General features: G+C 44.2%; 1 non-coding gene across 1 annotated transcript; it reads right to left on the bottom strand.

Moving 5' to 3' along the window:
* Positions 1-4355: 4355 nt before the first annotated feature.
* TRNAE-UUC (transfer RNA glutamic acid (anticodon UUC)) lies at positions 4356-4427 on the bottom strand. The gene has a single exon. It is a non-coding gene; the product is annotated as a tRNA-Glu (tRNA).
* Positions 4428-17512: the final 13085 nt, after the last annotated feature.

Genomic DNA, 17512 nt, shown 5'->3' with positions numbered 1-17512 from the left:
GTAGGGGGTTGCGCTGATTAAGATTCACTTTTGTAGGGTTAAATGAGAAGAACCCATATGTGTGAGAATTGCTATATTTCATGTACACTCATATTGAATACCACCCATGATGTTGCCATGTAAGATTATATCCCAGTTTTATATCGGAGTCATTTACCTGCTGAAGTGACCAAGACCTTGGCAAACCTCCCTTACCGTAATCGGTGAACTGTCCCAAAATATCACTCTCCCATCAGATGTCCTTAAGATTCAGGAGCAATCCAAAATTTTAATAGCCAAGTTCAGCTTTTGACTAAAATGGACTTTGCAGTGAAAGGGCCCCAACACCGCTTCAGCTCAGAACCAGGGGACACATGCACGTTTTTCTTATCTTATCTACTATTGTACTAGTCAATACTGTATCTCCTTTTCCCCTTCCCCTCCTTTTTAAAATGCATGATTTCTTATTTTGTTTATCAAAATAAAATAATTTTTTATACTATATTTGATATTATTTCCAAATCATTTGCACCTTCAAAGTCCCATTTCTGTGCTCTCTTTTACTTCAGTTTAGAAAAGTTTTTTTTTTTTCTTGGTTAAATGCCATACCTGTAGGCCGTGAGCAACACCCCCAAAGCCTGGCCAAAAAAACTCCCACTGTAAACTACTTGGAAGTCAGAACATAGTATACATTGAGAGCTTTGAACCCCCCCCCCCTTACATCAGCCTCTGGAAAGGATTCGCACATGAAGGGCATGGGGGGGTGGATTTCACTTTCTGGGTGTTTTTGTAGATGATTTTTCTTTTTTATCTTATTTTTATTTCCTGGACTGATATTTGCTTAGTAAAATATTTCTCCTTTCTTTGTAGGTTGGATGAGGCAATTGCAGCAGCTGCACTCACTAGCTTGTCCTCGGGTCCCATGGCGCTGGGAGCAGGAGCAGGTACATCTATCTAGCTCACTTCTGTTATCATCTACTCCCTGCAAACTGTGTCCTAGCCCCCGACCTCTCCACTCTTCATTTAGAAGAGGAAAAAAAAAAAGAGCATTCACCACCTTGATCCAGAAGTTGCATGCAGCATTGCCCCAAGGCTGCCAGGTCTCGGCAAAGCTGCGTATCGGAGCCCACTGTAGGATGCCATGGTTGCAGCCTGGTGTTTAAAGCTGAGCTCCAGGTATAATCCTAGTTTGATAGTTACATTCGCCCAGCTTGGACCAATGTAAGCATGCAAATTTGATGGGCTGCTGTGGAAGCTGAAAACCACTGTAGCAGTCATCGCTTTTGCAGTGATAGTCCCGATCTTCTGGGTTTTGTGGCGGGTGGCTGCAGCATTGCATACTGTCCACAGGGGGTATCTTGCTGACACCACCCCCGTTCATAGAAAGCCATTCTGTGGACAAGATGTAGATTGTAACGTCACTGTCCCACCTCATCCAAACAGAGAATTCCTTTTAATTCGTTGAGAAAAAAAATGATGTTCTATCAACGGTGACGATTGAGCAACACCCCTGCCCCCCAGTGGTCTGTATGCAGTTGGGCAGCTACTCGGCACATGTCCAAGAGGAAAGCGGTATGACATATGCGTACTTACATTAGTCCAAGCTGGACCAATGTAACTGAACATTTAGAATCACATACAGGGTTCAGCACTAACCCATTTAACAGAGCTGAAGGAATATTTTTTTGTTTTCACTTTCTGTATGAAAATTAAAGAGTGGGAAAGATGGATTTCAGACGACTGAAGTTAAAGGATAAGTTCACCTTTTCGTAACATGTTACACGCATATTCAGGGTGTAACCTGTTGTGAACAGACCTGTCTGCGCACCCTGATCTGACCGCAAATGGGGTTCTTCTCCATCTAAAAGACCCCTGCCACGGCCCTTGCTATCACAAGGGATGTTGTTCATCCTTTGAGATGACAATAAAGTTGACAAAATTAAAGTGCCCCCAACCCTTCCCCCCCCCCCCATGCTCATGCGCAAATGCGAACGTACACATAGGTCAAGGATGCACATGTAAACAGAGATCGCACCACACTTGTGAGGTTTCGCTGTGAACGTCAGAGCAAGAACAATATTTATACCACCAGACCTCTTGTGTAACTCCTAAACTGGTAACCTGTAAAGGCTTTTAAAACATTGCCTATGGAGATTTTTAGGTACAGTTTGTGGCGCTGTTCCACAGGTGTGCACAATTTTAAAGTGTGACTTGGAGTGACGTAATCTTTTATATTTACCCCAAAATGTGGGTATTGTATTGTGTTTGTGTGCACTAAAATTCATTTAATGTATGTATTTAAAAAAAAAAAAAATACATTTGAAAAACCACGTGACATAAAAGTTTGGCACACCCACTGTTTTATTCTCTAGGGCCCCTACTAAAATATATATATATATATATATATATATATATATATATATATATATATATATATATATATATATATATATATTATAGTGTGTATGTATTCTAATATATTGAGGGGTTCTAAGTCTTTTTACAAGCAAAAAGAACGATTATTTTTTTTACACGCAAGAGAAAAATTTAACAGCCTGTGTAATGCCGTGGACTTATTGGCATCAAAGGTCCGATGGTCTTTTCGACGGACTTTCGAACGAACGGATTTGGCTACACACGATCACACCAAAGTCCAACGGATTCGTACGACTGGACTAAAATAAGGAAGTTCATAGCAATCGGTTTTCGTCCGTCGGACTAGCATACAGAGGAGCGGATTTTTCGACCGGACTCGAGTCCGTCGGAAAGATTTTGAAACCTGTCCCAAATCTAAAGTCCGTCAAATTTTCGACCGAAAAAGTCCGCTGCAGGTCTGATGAAGCCCACACACGGTCGGATTGTCCGACGGATTCGTCCCGTCGGACCAGTTCGGTTGAAAAGTCCGCCTGTGTGTACACAACATTAAGCCAGCTGCTTATTTTCTCCCTGGGGTGGTCGTCGTCATTTGAACTTGAAAGTGGTAAAAAGGACAGCTGCTTCCTATAAAAGTTAGGTAGATTTTTATATATATATATCTAAATATATATATATATATATATATATATATATATATATATATATATCTATATCTCTATAGAGAGAGAGGTATATATAAATATATAATATACACACACAGTGGGGACAGAAAGTATTCAGACCCCCTTAAATTTTTCACTCTTTGTTATATTGCAGCCATTTGCTAAAATCATTTAAGTTCATTTTTTCCTCATTAATGTGTACACAGCACCCCATATTGACAGAAAAACACAAAATTGTTGACACTTTTGCAGATTAATTAAAAAAGAAAAACTGAAATATCACATGGTCCTAAGTATTCAGACCCTTTGCTCAGTATTTAGTAGAAGCCCCTTTTGATCTAAAACAGCCATGAGTCTTTTTGGGAAAGATGCAACAAGTTTTTCACACCTGGATTTGGGTATTCTCTGCCATTCCTCCTTGCAGATCCCCTCCAGTTCTGTCAGGTTGGATGGTAAACCTTGGTGGACAGCCATTTTTAGGTCTCTCCAGAGATGCTCAATTGGGTTTAAGTCAGGGCTCTGGCTGGGCCATTCAAGAACAGTCACGGAGTTGTTGTGAAGCCACTCCTTCATTATTTTAGCTGGGGGGAGTATGGGTGTAATATTCCTGCTGGGGGGGTTATGGTTGTAATATTCCTGCTGGGGGGAGTATGGGTGTAATATTCCTGCGGGGGGGGGGGTGTATGGATGTAATGTTCATGTTGGGGGGTATGGGTGTAATGTTCATGTTGGGGGGGTATGGGTGTAATGTTCATGTTGGGGGGGTATGGGTGTAATGTTCCTGCTGGGGGGAGTATGGGTGTAATATTCCTGCTGGGGGGAGTATGGGTGTAATATTCATGTTGAAGGGGATGTCTGTGCAGGAAGTTCTTGTTGTATGATGGACACGGCGAGGATCTGTTCACACCTAGGAGTTCTGGATTCCCGAATCGCCGCAAATCGCGGCACACTCTTGCGATCCTTTTACTTTAAATATCGCCCCAACTGAGGCGTGATCTTTTCCGCGATTGTCACCTGATAAATCACAGGACTGCTTTTGGGAAACAGGCGTCCCGCGATTTTGTTTGTGTGATTTGTCAGGTGACAATATTGTCCCATGTTGGGGTGCCATTGAAAAGATCACAATCGGGAATCGAAGTAATTCCACCCGCGATCGAACACCTAGGTGTGATCGCAGCCTAAGCGTCTTCTATCAGTTGCTGAGTTCACATTCTGGGGGAACATTTTCTTCCTCAAACATTCCACACATTCGCTTCATTCTTTATTCCACCGCTAATATATACTCCCTGTTGATCTTGTATAGTGCTTTTCTCTCTGAGGACTCCAAGTATTGGAGATGGCGTTGGCCGGGAATCGAACCCGGGTCAGCTGCTTGAAAGGCAGCTATGCTCACCACTGCACCACCAACGCAAGGTAGCATGTCTTTGTAGTGTGGGAGGAAACCGGAGTACCCGGAGGAAACCCACGCAAGCACAGGGAAAACATGCAAACTCCATGCAGATAGTTTCCTGGTCAGGATTTGAACCATGGACCCTAGTGCTGCAAGGCTAACCCCTAAGCCTCTGTTCTCTAAGGCCCGCCCCCGCTGAGCGGAGTACATCAGTTATGTCCGCTCAAAGCGCCTCCAGAAGAAATCCAAACTTAACCTAAACTACAATCTATATATAATATATATATAACACTTCAAAACACACCCAAATAATAGCATCCCGTGTAGGCAGTCCCATTGCTGTCAACTGAGGTGCAGTGGCTATACCCAATGTGACATCTGTGTGAGTGCCGGTGTACGGCCCCGAACGCACCCAGGGTGCGTCCATGCAACTGCACTCGCATGGATGTCCTTTTTGGGGTAAACACAGCCCCCACACAGAGTACAGATTCATACACCCCGTGTGAGTGAGGCCTTGGACTTCTCCATAAAGGACCTCACTGGTGGGAAGAGTTCTCATTTCTCCAGAGAAAGCCTAAAGAAAGCTGGAAAGACTTCTCCCAACTCTAAAGACAAAAAGAGTTCCAACCAACCAAGTCTTCCCAAAGCTGCCTCATATCCAAAAGTTGCCAAGTGTGTAAATGTAGACCTTAAGCTTTAAGGTTAATCAAAAATATCACATTCAAAAAGGAAAGGTGTAACAAGGGGGAGTATGGAAGAGGGAGAGAGGGCGGAAAGGAGGGGTGGAGGGGAGGTTGGTGGTAAGGAAGGGGTGTGGGGGTTCCCCCAAACCCTCACCCCCTTCTTCCTCCAACCTCCCCCCCCCCCCCCTTTTCCTCCCTCTCTCCCTCTTCCATACTCCCCCTTGTTCCGGGGGAGTATGGAAGAGGGAGGAAAGGAGGGGTGGAGGGGAGGTTAGGGGTAAGGAAGAGGTGTAGGGGTTCCCCCAAACCCTCACCCCCTTCTTCCTCCAACCCCCCCTCTTTTCCTCCCTCTCTCCCTCTTCCATACTCCCCCTTGTTCTACCTTTCCCTTTTAGAATGTGATATTTTTGATTAACCTTAAAGCTTAAGGTCTACATTTACGCTCTTGGCAGATTTTGGAGGACTTGGTTCGGTTCTCCCTTGTGCCTAGCAGGCTGTTTACCACCATCTCATGTACTTTTTTTACTGGTCATTATGTTTGGGCGATGTATTATCGAACCTTAAAGCTTCTTCTGGTCCCTGGGAGGGTTCCTCAGACTTTTTGTTAAGTCTTCTTCTAGGAACAACCAATTATTTGGTTTGTCCAGCTACATTGATGGCGATTCAGAAGCCACAAAAGCAAAAATGGAGGCCTGATGGGAGGACCCTCCGATTACTGGAGTGGCAGCCGCCACCAGTGTAAGGACCTGTGTTGGTACAGCCGTACCTGGTCCCTAGGAGGGTTCCTTAGACTTTTTGTTGTCTTCTAGGAACAGCCAATTGTCTTGTTTGTCCTACTGCATTGATAGTTGGTGATTCCGAAGCTCCAAAAATGAAAATGGAGGGCTGATGGGAAGACCCTTCAGTTACTGGAGTGGCAGCCGCCACCAGTATAGAGACCTTTGTTGCTACAGCCATAACTGGTCCTTGGGAGGCTTCCCCAGGCTTTCCACTGAGTCTTCTAACATTCTGTCTCCACACACAAAACTTTGACTATGCAGAAAAGGTACAGTGGCACTGTTGTTGGTGAAGAAAGCTAGTGGTATTTGCTCTTGAAGACAGGTGTTGATGAGAATTTTTCAAGAGAGTGATGATGTAGTAGACTTTGGTGATGATGGCTTGACTTGAAGATCCTCTCCCGCATGTTCACTAACAAATCATCCTCTGATCCCTCCTCTTCATCGCCTAGTTGAAAATTTCTTCTGACATTTTGGCCATCTTCTCTCCCAATAAAGCTGCACCCTTCTCATTTAAGCACAATCCGTCACTGCTATAAAGATTGTAACCACCTGAAAAGTCAGCCCAGTTCGCCATGAAGCCATACCCCTCCTCTCTGCACCAGTTTTTCAGCCACTTGTTAAGCTCTCTAAACTCCTGCTGCCTCTCTGGTGTGGCTTGAGGTTCAGGCAGTATTTCTAAAAATACTGCTTTGGAGGTCCTTTTCTTCAGTATAGCCCCTAAGTCCCTGAAGTCATTTTTTAGGGTGCCCCATCTTCCTATAACTTTGTCGTTAGTAGTATGTATCATGACAGCTGGGTTCTTCCCAGCACCATCCAACAATCTGTCCATCTGATCCTCAACGTCGCGAACACGAGCACCCGGTAAAGAACATTCTGTTCGGTAATAACAGTCTTTGTGGCAGATTGCCCTCTCTTTCCTATTGATTGAGTCCCCTACCATCAGTGTCTTCCTGTTCTTTCCTGTAACCTTGCCCCCATCTTCACTGGAGGCGATGTTCTCAAGGTTCCTCTGGAATTTTGTCTCATCTTGAACATCACATTCTGGTGGAGTCACAATGTGAATGTCGCATTCTGGTGATGTCACAGTGTGAACATTGCTTCCTGGTGTAGTCTCAACGTGAACGCCACATTCTGGGCGAGTCTTAGTGTGAGAATCACATTCTGGTGGGTTCCCAATGTGAACTTCACATTCTGGTGTAGCGTCCATCTGAATTTCTTCCAGCTTTCTGGTCATCTTCTCTGCCAACAGAGCAGCACCGTGCCCATTTAAGTGCAGTCCATTCCTGCTATAGAGCGAGTAGTTGACTGAAAAGTCTGCCCAGTTCTCCATGAACCCAAACCCCTCCTCCCTGCACCAGTTCCTCAGCCATTTGTTAAGCACCATAAGCTCCTGCTGCCTCTCTGGTGTGGATCGAGGTACAGGCAGTATTTCAGAAAATATTGCCTTGGGGGACCTTTTCTTCAATATAGCCCCTAAGTCCCTGAAATCATTTTGTAGGGCGCTCCATCTTTCTCGAACGTTGTCATTGGTTCCGATATATACCATGACAGCTGGGTCATCTCCAACCCCATCCAACAATGTGTCCATGCAATCTGTAATGTTCTGAACCCGAGCGCCCGGTAAAGAACATACTGTTAGGCGATAACGGTCTCTCTGACAGATTGCCCTCTGTATCCTTCCAATAATTGAATCCCCTATTACTAGTATCCGCCTATCCTTTCTTGTATCCTTGCCCCCATCTTCACTGGAGACGTTCTTCTGGCATTTTGGTGGCGTATCAACCTGAACATCACATGCTGGTGGAGTCTCCGTATAAATGCCACATGCTGGTGGAGTTTCCATGTGAATGTCACATGCTGGTGAAGTCTCCATGTGAACGTCACATGCTGGTGAAGTCTCCATGTGAATGTCACATGCTGGTTGAGTCTCCATGTGAATGTCACATGCTGGTGGAGTCTCCATATGAATGTCACATTCTGGTGGGTTCTCAATGTGAACTTTAGATTTTGGTGGAGCGTCAATCTGAATTTCTTCCAGCTTTCTGGTCATCTTCTCTGCCAACAGAGCGGCACCGTGCTCATTTAAGTGCAGTCCATTCCTGCTATAGAGCGAGTAGTTGACTGAAAAGTCAGCCCAGTTCTCCATGAACCCAAACTGCTCCTCCCTGCACCAGTTCCTCAGCCATTTGTTAAGCACCATAAGCTCCTGCTGCCTCTCTGGTGTGGATCGAGGTACAGGCAGTATTTCAGAAAATATTGCCTTGGGGGACCTTTTCTTCAATATAGCCCCTAAGTCCCTGAAATCATTTTGTAGGGCGCTCCATCTTTCTTGAACGTTGTCATTGGTTCCGATATATACCATGACAGCTGGGTCATCTCCAACCCCATCCAACAATGTGTCCATGCAATCTGTAATGTTCTGAACCCGAGCGCCCGGTAAAGAACATACTGTTAGGCGATAACGGTCTCTCTGGCAGATTGCCCTCTGTATCCTTCCAATAATTGAATCCCCTATTACTAGTATCCGCCTATCCTTTCTTGTATCCTTGCCCCCATCTTCACTGGAGATGTTCTTCTGGCATTTTGGTGGCGTATCAACCTGAACATCACATGCTGGTGGAGTCTCCGTATAAATGCCACATGCTGGTGGCGTTTCCATGTGAACGTCACATGCTGGTGAAGTCTCCATGTGAACGTCACATGCTGGTGAAGTCTCCATGTGAACGTCACATGCTGGTGAAGTCTCCATGTGAACGTCACATGCTGGTGAAGTCTCCATGTGAATGTCACATTCTGCTGGGTTCTCAATGTGAACTTTAGATTCTGGTGGAGCGTCAATCTGAATTTCTTCCAGCTTTTTGGTCATCTTCTCTGCCAACAGAGCGGCACCGTGCCCATTTAAGTGCAGTCCATTCCTGCTATAGAGCGAGTAGTTGACTGAAAAGTCAGCCCAGTTCTCCATGAACCCAAACTGCTCCTCCCTGCACCAGTTCCTCAGCCATTTGTTAAGCACCATAAGCTCCTGCTGCCTCTCTGGTGTGGATTGAGGTACAGGCAGTATTTCAGAAAATATTGCCTTGGGGGACCTTTTCTTCAATATAGCCCCTAAGTCCCTGAAATCATTTTGTAGGGCGCTCCATCTTTCTCGAACGTTGTCATTGGTTCCGATATATACCATGACAGCTGGGTCATCTCCAACCCCATCCAACAATGTGTCCATGCAATCTGTAATGTTCTGAACCCGAGCGCCTGGTAAAGAACATACTGTTAGGCGATAACGGTCTCTCTGACAGATTGCCCTCTGTATCCTTCCAATAATTGAATCCCCTATTACTAGTATCCGCCTATCCTTTCTTGTATCCTTGCCCCCATCTTCACTGGAGACGTTCTTCTGGCATTTTGGTGGAGTCTCCATGTGAGCGTCACATGCTGGTGGAGTCTCCATGTGAGCGTCACATGCTGGTGGAGTCTCCATGTGTGCGTCACATGCTGGTGGAGTCTCCATGTGTGCGTCACATGCTGGTGGAGTCTCCATGTGTGCGTCACATGCTGGTGGAGTCTCCATGTGTGCGTCACATGCTGGTGGAGTCTCCATGTGTGCGTCACATGCTGGTGGAGTCTCCATGTGTGCGTCACATGCTGGTGGAGTCTCCATGTGTGCGTCACATGCTGGTGGAGTCTCCATGTGTGCGTCACATGCTGGTGGAGTCTCCATGTGTGCGTCACATGCTGGTGGAGTCTCCATGTGTGCGTCACATGCTGGTGGAGTCTCCATGTGTGCGTCACATGCTGGTGGAGTCTCCATGTGTGCGTCACATGCTGGTGGAGTCTCCATGTGTGCGTCACATGCTGGTGGAGTCTCCATGTGTGCGTCACATGCTGGTGGAGTCTCCATGTGTGCGTCACATGCTGGTGGAGTCCCCATGTGTGCGTCACATGCTGGTGGAGTCTCCATGTGTGCGTCACATGCTGGTGGAGTCTCCATGTGTGCGTCACATGCTGGTGGAGTCTCCATGTGTGCGTCACATGCTGGTGGAGTCTCCATGTGTGCGTCACATGCTGGTGGAGTCTCCATGTGTGCGTCACATGCTGGTGGAGTCTCCATGTGTGCGTCACATGCTGGTGGAGTCTCCATGTGTGCGTCACATGCTGGTGGAGTCTCCATGTGTGCGTCACATGCTGGTGGAGTCTCCATGTGTGCGTCACATGCTGGTGGAGTCTCCATGTGTGCGTCACATGCTGGTGGAGTCTCCATGTGTGCGTCACATGCTGGTGGAGTCTCCATGTGTGCGTCACTTGCTGGTGGAGTCTCCATGTGTGCGTCACTTGCTGGTGGAGTCTCCATGTGTGCGTCACTTGCTGGTGGAGTCTCCATGTGTGCGTCACTTGCTGGTGGAGTCTCCATGTGTGCGTCACTTGCTGGTGGAGTCTCCATGTGTGCGTCACTTGCTGGTGGAGTCTCCATGTGTGCGTCACTTGCTGGTGGAGTCTCCATGTGTGCGTCACTTGCTGGTGGAGTCTCCATGTGAGCGTCACTTGCTGGTGGAGTTTTAATGTAGCTTTCACATTCTGTCTTGCTCACTGGGGCAGACCTGCCTTGTGAACTGTGTTTGCAGTAAATACCGCGTACATCTGCAATAAAAAAGAAGAATCAGATTTAGCACCTTTACCTACATTATATATATTTTTTATACAACATCAAATTTATAGAGAGAAAAGTTTAACATTCCAGTGCCAGGGACAATAAATAAACCCTGACATAACAGGGACACAGGGATGACTAATGGTGGCGTTCATATAAAAATTCTGGTTGCCTGGCCGTTATGCTGACCCATTAAAATGAATTGAGTCAGAAGGGGACTGATTCTTCACTTTCGGGTGCGGGGGAGTAATCTGCAGTGCTTCTGTTTCTTAGTATTAAACTAAACATCCGGCCTTTTTTATTGTAATCTTTAGAATTGTTGCGGTGGCTTCATATAGAAGAGGCCCGGGACCAGGAACCGCTGCATTGCAGATTATTCCACCGTACCCGAAAGTAAAGAAATAGTCCCCTGCACGGTTTGGATTGATTTTCATGCGATTCTGTCATGTGACAATCGTGACAAGATCTTGCCATGGTTGGGGTGCCATTAGGAAAAATGTTATCCAAATGCTGGTTGCACATTTTCCCATGATTTTGAATCACAGCAGAATCATAGCACTTCTGCCGGCCGTTCCAAATTGCCAAGTGTGAGTGCGGTCTAAGTCAGAATTCCAGGCAAATGGCTAAAAAACAAGGATGAAATAGTGAATATGTAGCAATTTGATTATCATCACTGTGCTTTTTTATTACCAACGTTGAGTGGCGGACCTATCATGCCCCTCTTTACAATGTTGTCTGTGCCATACTATCTTTAATACCGTTAGGCATTGTGAGTATATCCCACATTGCACAGCACACATTTTGTAGCGATATATTTTTACTCTATATACATATCTGTGTACACACTTATAACGTGTGCTCTTTTTAATGGCCTCCCCAGCTGCCGGGTTTTTCTATAGACCCCAGTATGACCATTCTCCTTATTGGGGTCTGCCCTTTAGGATCACTATAATCAGTTGGAATGTACCTCAGTTTGTACGAACTTTATTTCTGAGTTATATATTTTACTGTTTGATGTATGTATATGTGTGTGTGTGTGTGTGTGTGTGTGTGTGTGTGTGTGTGTGTGTGTGTGTGTGTGTGTGTATGTATATATATAAAATTTATAGTGATCTTTTATGTGTACTCAACAGAACTACCTCCAGCTCCCAAAGAAGCGTTATATAACGCGAAATATGTCGGCAATTAAAGAGAACACCTACCTGACCTGCAATTTAACCCATATTGGGTCCTAAATTCACAACAATTCACATTTGGGAAGTTGGTTTCTCTTCTACTCTTGAATGTTGGGACATATACATTAAATGATTGGGTTCAATTAGCATGCAGGATAGGATTTATCTATGTATGATTCTTTTCTATATGTAAATTGTATGTCTGATAATCCTCAATTATATATATAATCTTTTTTAACAAAAATCTAAATGTAATAAAATAAAAAATATTTTTACCTTTTATACTCTTTAATGCCTTTGGGGTGCAGACGGAGTGATCTTCTGCACTGCAGTTCCCAATAATTAAATTTAAGTTCTGGCCTCTTCTATATCAACCAATCAGGGACAGGCCAGGACTGTAGTTGTTGGGGAATGCAGCACTGCCGATTACACCACCTGCACCCTAAAGGTATTCAATTTGCCTCTGCCTGCCCCCTGCTGAAGAAATGGGGCCAGAGGAAGTTTATTTTGTTTTTTTTGTTACTTGTTTTGCCCTCTGAAGAGCAATCTGTGATTCCTTTTCAGAGGGTGTTTGACAGGCGGTGATGAAGCGTTATATTGCTTGCTGGATGCACAACAATATAAAGCTTTAAATGTTTTTTTTTTTAATGTTTGCGACTATCTATCATCAGTGTCCATGACAATCCCTATACATGTGTACATATGGGGGGGACCCCTCATCAATGTCCATGGCAATCCCTATACATGTGTACATATGGGGGATGACCCCTCATCAATGTCCATGGCAATCCCTATACATGTGTACATATGGGGGATGACCCCTCATCAATGTTCATGGCCATCCCTATACATGTGTACATATGGGGGGTGACCCCTCATCAAGGTCCATGGCCATCCCTATACATGTGTACATATGGGGGGGACCCCTCATCAATGTCCATGGCAATCCCTATACATGTGTACATATGGGGGATGACCCCTCATCAATGTCCATGGCAATCCCTATACATGTGTACATATGGGGGATGACCCCTCATCAATGTTCATGGCCATCCCTATACATGTGTACATATGGGGGGTGACCCCTCATCAATGTTCATGGCAATCCCTATACATGTGTACATATGGGGGATGGGGTGATTCCTCATCAATGTCCATGGCCATCCCTATACACGTGTACATACGGGGGGACCCCTCATCAATGTCCATGGCAATCCCTTTACATGTGTACATATGGGGGGCGACCCCTCATCAATGTTTATGGCAATTCCTATAGATGAGACGTCACACCCCCCCCCCATTTGTACACATCTATAGGAATTGCCATGGACATTGACGAAAGGTTACCCCCCATATGTACACATGTATAGGGATTGCCATGGACATTGATGAAATGTTACCCCCATATGTACACATGTATAGGGATGGCCATGGACATTGATGAGGAATCACCCCATCCCCCATATGTACACATGTATAGGGATTGCCATGGACATTGACGAAAGGTTACCCCCATATGTACACATGTATAGGGATGGCCATGGACATTGGGGGGGTCACCCCATATGTACACATGTATAGGGATGGCCATGGGCAATGATGAGACGTCACCCCCCCCCCCCCCCCCCATTTGTACATATCATTGTCCATGGCCATCCCTATACATGTGTACATATGGGGGGGGGTGGCCCCTCATCAATGTCCATGGCAATCCATATTCATGTGTACATATGGGGGGGATCCCTCATCAATGTCCATGGCCATCCCTATACATATGTACATATGGGGGGGTGGCCCCTCATCAATGTCCATGGCAATCCATATTCATGTGTACATATGGGGGGGACCCCTCATCAATGTCCATGGCAATCCCTATACATGTGTACATAATGGGGGTGGGGGGGTGACCCCCTCATCAATACGCATGGCAATTCCTATACCTGTGTTTATATGGGGGGTGACCCCTCATCAATGACCATGGCAATCCCTATACATGTGCACATATGGGGGAGGGGGTGACCCCTCATCAATGTGCATGGCAATTTCTATACATGTGTACATATGGGGGGGGGGGTAACCTTTCATCAATGTGCATGGCAATCTTTATACATGTGTACATATGGGGGTGGGCGACCCCTCATCAATGTCCATGGCCATCCGTATACAGGTGTGCATATGGGGGGGACCCCCTTATCAATGTCCATGGCAATCCCTATACATGTGTACATATGGGGGGGTGACCCCTCATCAATGTTCATGGCAATTCCTATACATGTGTACATATGGGGGGTAACCTTTCATCAATGTCCATGGCGATCCCCATACATGTGTACAAAGAATTTTAGAACCGAGGGGGATTTTAATGGTGACAAAACACCCAAAAAATATTTTGTTATAAAAACCTCTTTATTTGAGTCTAAAGTTTTAAAAGAAATGGGGGACAATGAATGTCCACATTTTATAAAAACAATTCAGTGCACATGTACAATATACACATAGTGTATCCTCAAAACTCACCGCATCTGTCAGAACAAAGACATAGCGGCCACCAGGCCAGACGGGACTGATGGCGCCAGGCCACAGAGCCAGCCATTGGTCTTGTTCTGACAGAGGCGGTGAGTTTTGAGGATACACTTGGTAGGTTTGATCTGCAGGCCCTTCACATGTGTATGTTGGTCTTGCTGATGGGTGCATGATCTCTATTTGTTATCAGATGGGACACTGTGTGTGGCCTGGAGGACGCTATTGATTTAATGTGTCCGCATTCATCATTGCTTCATGACATTGTTCCTTCATCACTTTGGAAGAAATCGTTCCGGATTGGTGTGTTGCTCCCCTCTACATTCTGTGGAAGGAGCATTTGAATGACATTGAAGGTAAACCTAACTTGTATATCTAATTTCCACCGGCCCCATTGTGCTCCTCCTGCCATCAGTTGCCACCGCTGGTGTTGGCACCTCTTCTTACATCAGTTTTGGCCCCTTTAGTAGTGTGCATTAGCTTGATTACATTCTATAGACATGGTGAGTTTTATTTTCATGTTGTGTGCCCCTCTGTATAGTGCTCAGACCCTCATGGATATTCATTGAACATATTACTTATGTTGTTATATGTTTTTGATACACATTTACTTTGATAACAGAAATATTTATTTACAGTCATGCATACCTACTAATACTTACTAATAATGACTTTTTGTAGCTACATATTGCTTTATAAGTTCTTAAAGGAGCTGAAAAGTAAAACATGTCGAGCAACAAGCATCACGCTGGTTACAGGAGCTACTTTATGTGTATATTGTACATGTGCACTGATGTGTTTTTATGAAATGTGGACATTCATTGCTCCTCCCCCTGTTTCTTTTAAAACTTTTGGACTCCAATAAAGATGTTTTTATATTAAAATATTTTTTTGTGTGTTTGGGAACCATTAAAATCCCCTTCTCTTCTAAAATTCTTTGAAAAGGAATAATTTTGGGATGAAGGTGCCTTTAATCCATGAGTGTAGGTGACCTATCCAGAGTACTTTTTGTATCTATCACTATCCATAGTACTTACCAATATCGATGTCTGTATCTCGGTGATTATTGGCTTTACAGCCGGAACCAAAACATCCAACAACGGCTCTGAAGCAGCCGCGCACAAAAGCCCGAGCCCTCTTATTGGTACCTGCAGGCTGGTCACTGATACCTCCTTCCATAGCTGGGCTTCCCTTGGTGGGTTTCTCTTTGGTGTTTTTCAGAGAAACAAACTGTTTACATTTAAATCGTCTCATTATTAAGAATAAAGAACCACGCTTTAAATGTACAAGAATAGAAATCGCAAAGAAATTGAATCGAATGAAAATCAAATCGAATCAAATCGCAAGAAAATCTCCAGAGAGATAAAAAAACAGGTCCTCACTGGTCAGCAAACACTCTGTTTCTGCTGCCAGCCTCCCTTGCAACTCTTTATATTGGCTGAGACTATGACATCACAGAGCAGGGTCATGTGACCTTTGAAAAAAATAACTGACGATTTTTCTTAAAGGGGCCACGTCCTTATTTGTGAGCTTTATGAATTCAGCCTGTAGGCTCTGTATACAGACCTAATAGGGACCCGGCTCCTGGAAGAACATGTTTTTCTTGAAGTGATGGTTATTGTAAATGAGATTTAACCCTTACAGTCCCATGGCTGAAAACAAAGATGTGTATTCCTATAAGACTGTGAATGGAGCCTTATAAATCCTCGCTGCCGATCAAATCTTTTCATTTCTTTTATTTGATCATTTTATCATTATTACACACCAATTATCTTTCACTTTCACCAAATCCCAGGTTTTTCCATTTTTAACCCTTTAACTGCCAAGTCAAATGTTTTTCCTTTCATTTATGAACCCTTTCTTTGCCAAACCAACCCCACCCCCCAAACTTTTGTTTTTAACCCTTTCACTGCCAAACCACAGTTTTTTTTTCATTTTTAACCCTTTCTGTGAACCCTTTCTTTGCAAATAAAAGATTTATTTTTACGGGTTTTTTGTTAACCCTTTCAATGCCAAACTAAATTCTTTTTATTTTTAACCCTTTCACCGCCAAAACCAGTTTTCCCCTTTTTAACGCTTTCACTGCCAAACCAATATATATATTTTTTTTTCCCCCATTTCTTGCCCATATGTTAACGTAAAACCTGTTTATTGTTAGTTTTGGATGGAGTGGGGAAGGATTAGAACCCCAGTCAGGTGTTTATTGCTGTCTGCTCTATGAAGATTTATTCTGCCAAATCTTTTTTTTTTTTTATCTTTCAGTTTTTAACCCTTTCACTACTAAACTATATTGTTCATTTATTTCAACCCTTTAAAGAGGAGCTCCACCCACATTTTCACCCCTCACTAATCTGTGCTCTGTAAACGAATCGGATATTTATTTATATTTTTTCTCAGCACCTTCTGTATATAATATTCATTTTTCCCTTTCTCTTCCCTGGCCGCGGCCCCGCGCTCGTCATTTCCGGTTTGCAATGCCTCCTCTGAGATGTGTGTCATCAATCCCAGGAGACAATAGGCATTGCTGGGCTGTAGGATCGCGTTATTTGCAAACCGATGCAAGGCGGTTGCCAGCTCCATTTTTAAAAAGGGTAACCAGGCTTTTGTTGTCATAGTTACCAAAGCTTCTTATACACAGTGATTGGCAGTGGGGGAGGGGGCTGGAGCATCTAGGCTCTGATTACATACAGGGGGGAGGGGACACACCATTACTAATCATTTATAATAGAGGAATAGGATGGTGCAGTTTTGATGGGGCAGTTTTGATGCAGCAATTTTGATGGTGGCAATATGATGGGGCAGTTTTGATTGAGCAAATTTTGATGGTGGCAGTATAATGGGGCAGGTTTGATGGAGCAATTTAATGGGGGCAATGTGATGGGGCAATATTGATCGGAGCAATTTGATAGGGCAGTAGTATGAGGTAGTTTTGATGGGGCAATTTTGATGGTGGCAGTATAATGGGGCAATTGTGATGGGGCAATATGATGGAGATGTTTTGATGGGGCAATTTTGATTGTGGCAGTGTAATGGGACAATTTTTATGGGGGCAATAGGATGGGGCAATTTTGATTGTGGCAGTTTTGGGGGGGCAGTTTTGATGGGGCAGTTTTGATGGTGGCAGTATGATGGGGCAGTTTATTACTTTTTAAACGGCGCTAATTGTAAATCATATCCCTCTCTGCAGATGTTATATATATATATATATATATATATATATATATATATATATATATATATATATAAATATAAATAAATATACACAGAAACAAGGGCTATCATTTACAATTAGCATCTTTTAAAAAG

The sequence above is a fragment of the Aquarana catesbeiana genome, linkage group LG12 (assembly GCF_042186555.1).
Source record: "Aquarana catesbeiana isolate 2022-GZ linkage group LG12, ASM4218655v1, whole genome shotgun sequence".
NCBI classification, from domain to species: Eukaryota; Metazoa; Chordata; class Amphibia; order Anura; family Ranidae; genus Aquarana; species Aquarana catesbeiana.
This window is presented reverse-complemented; position numbering and strand designations above follow the sequence as displayed.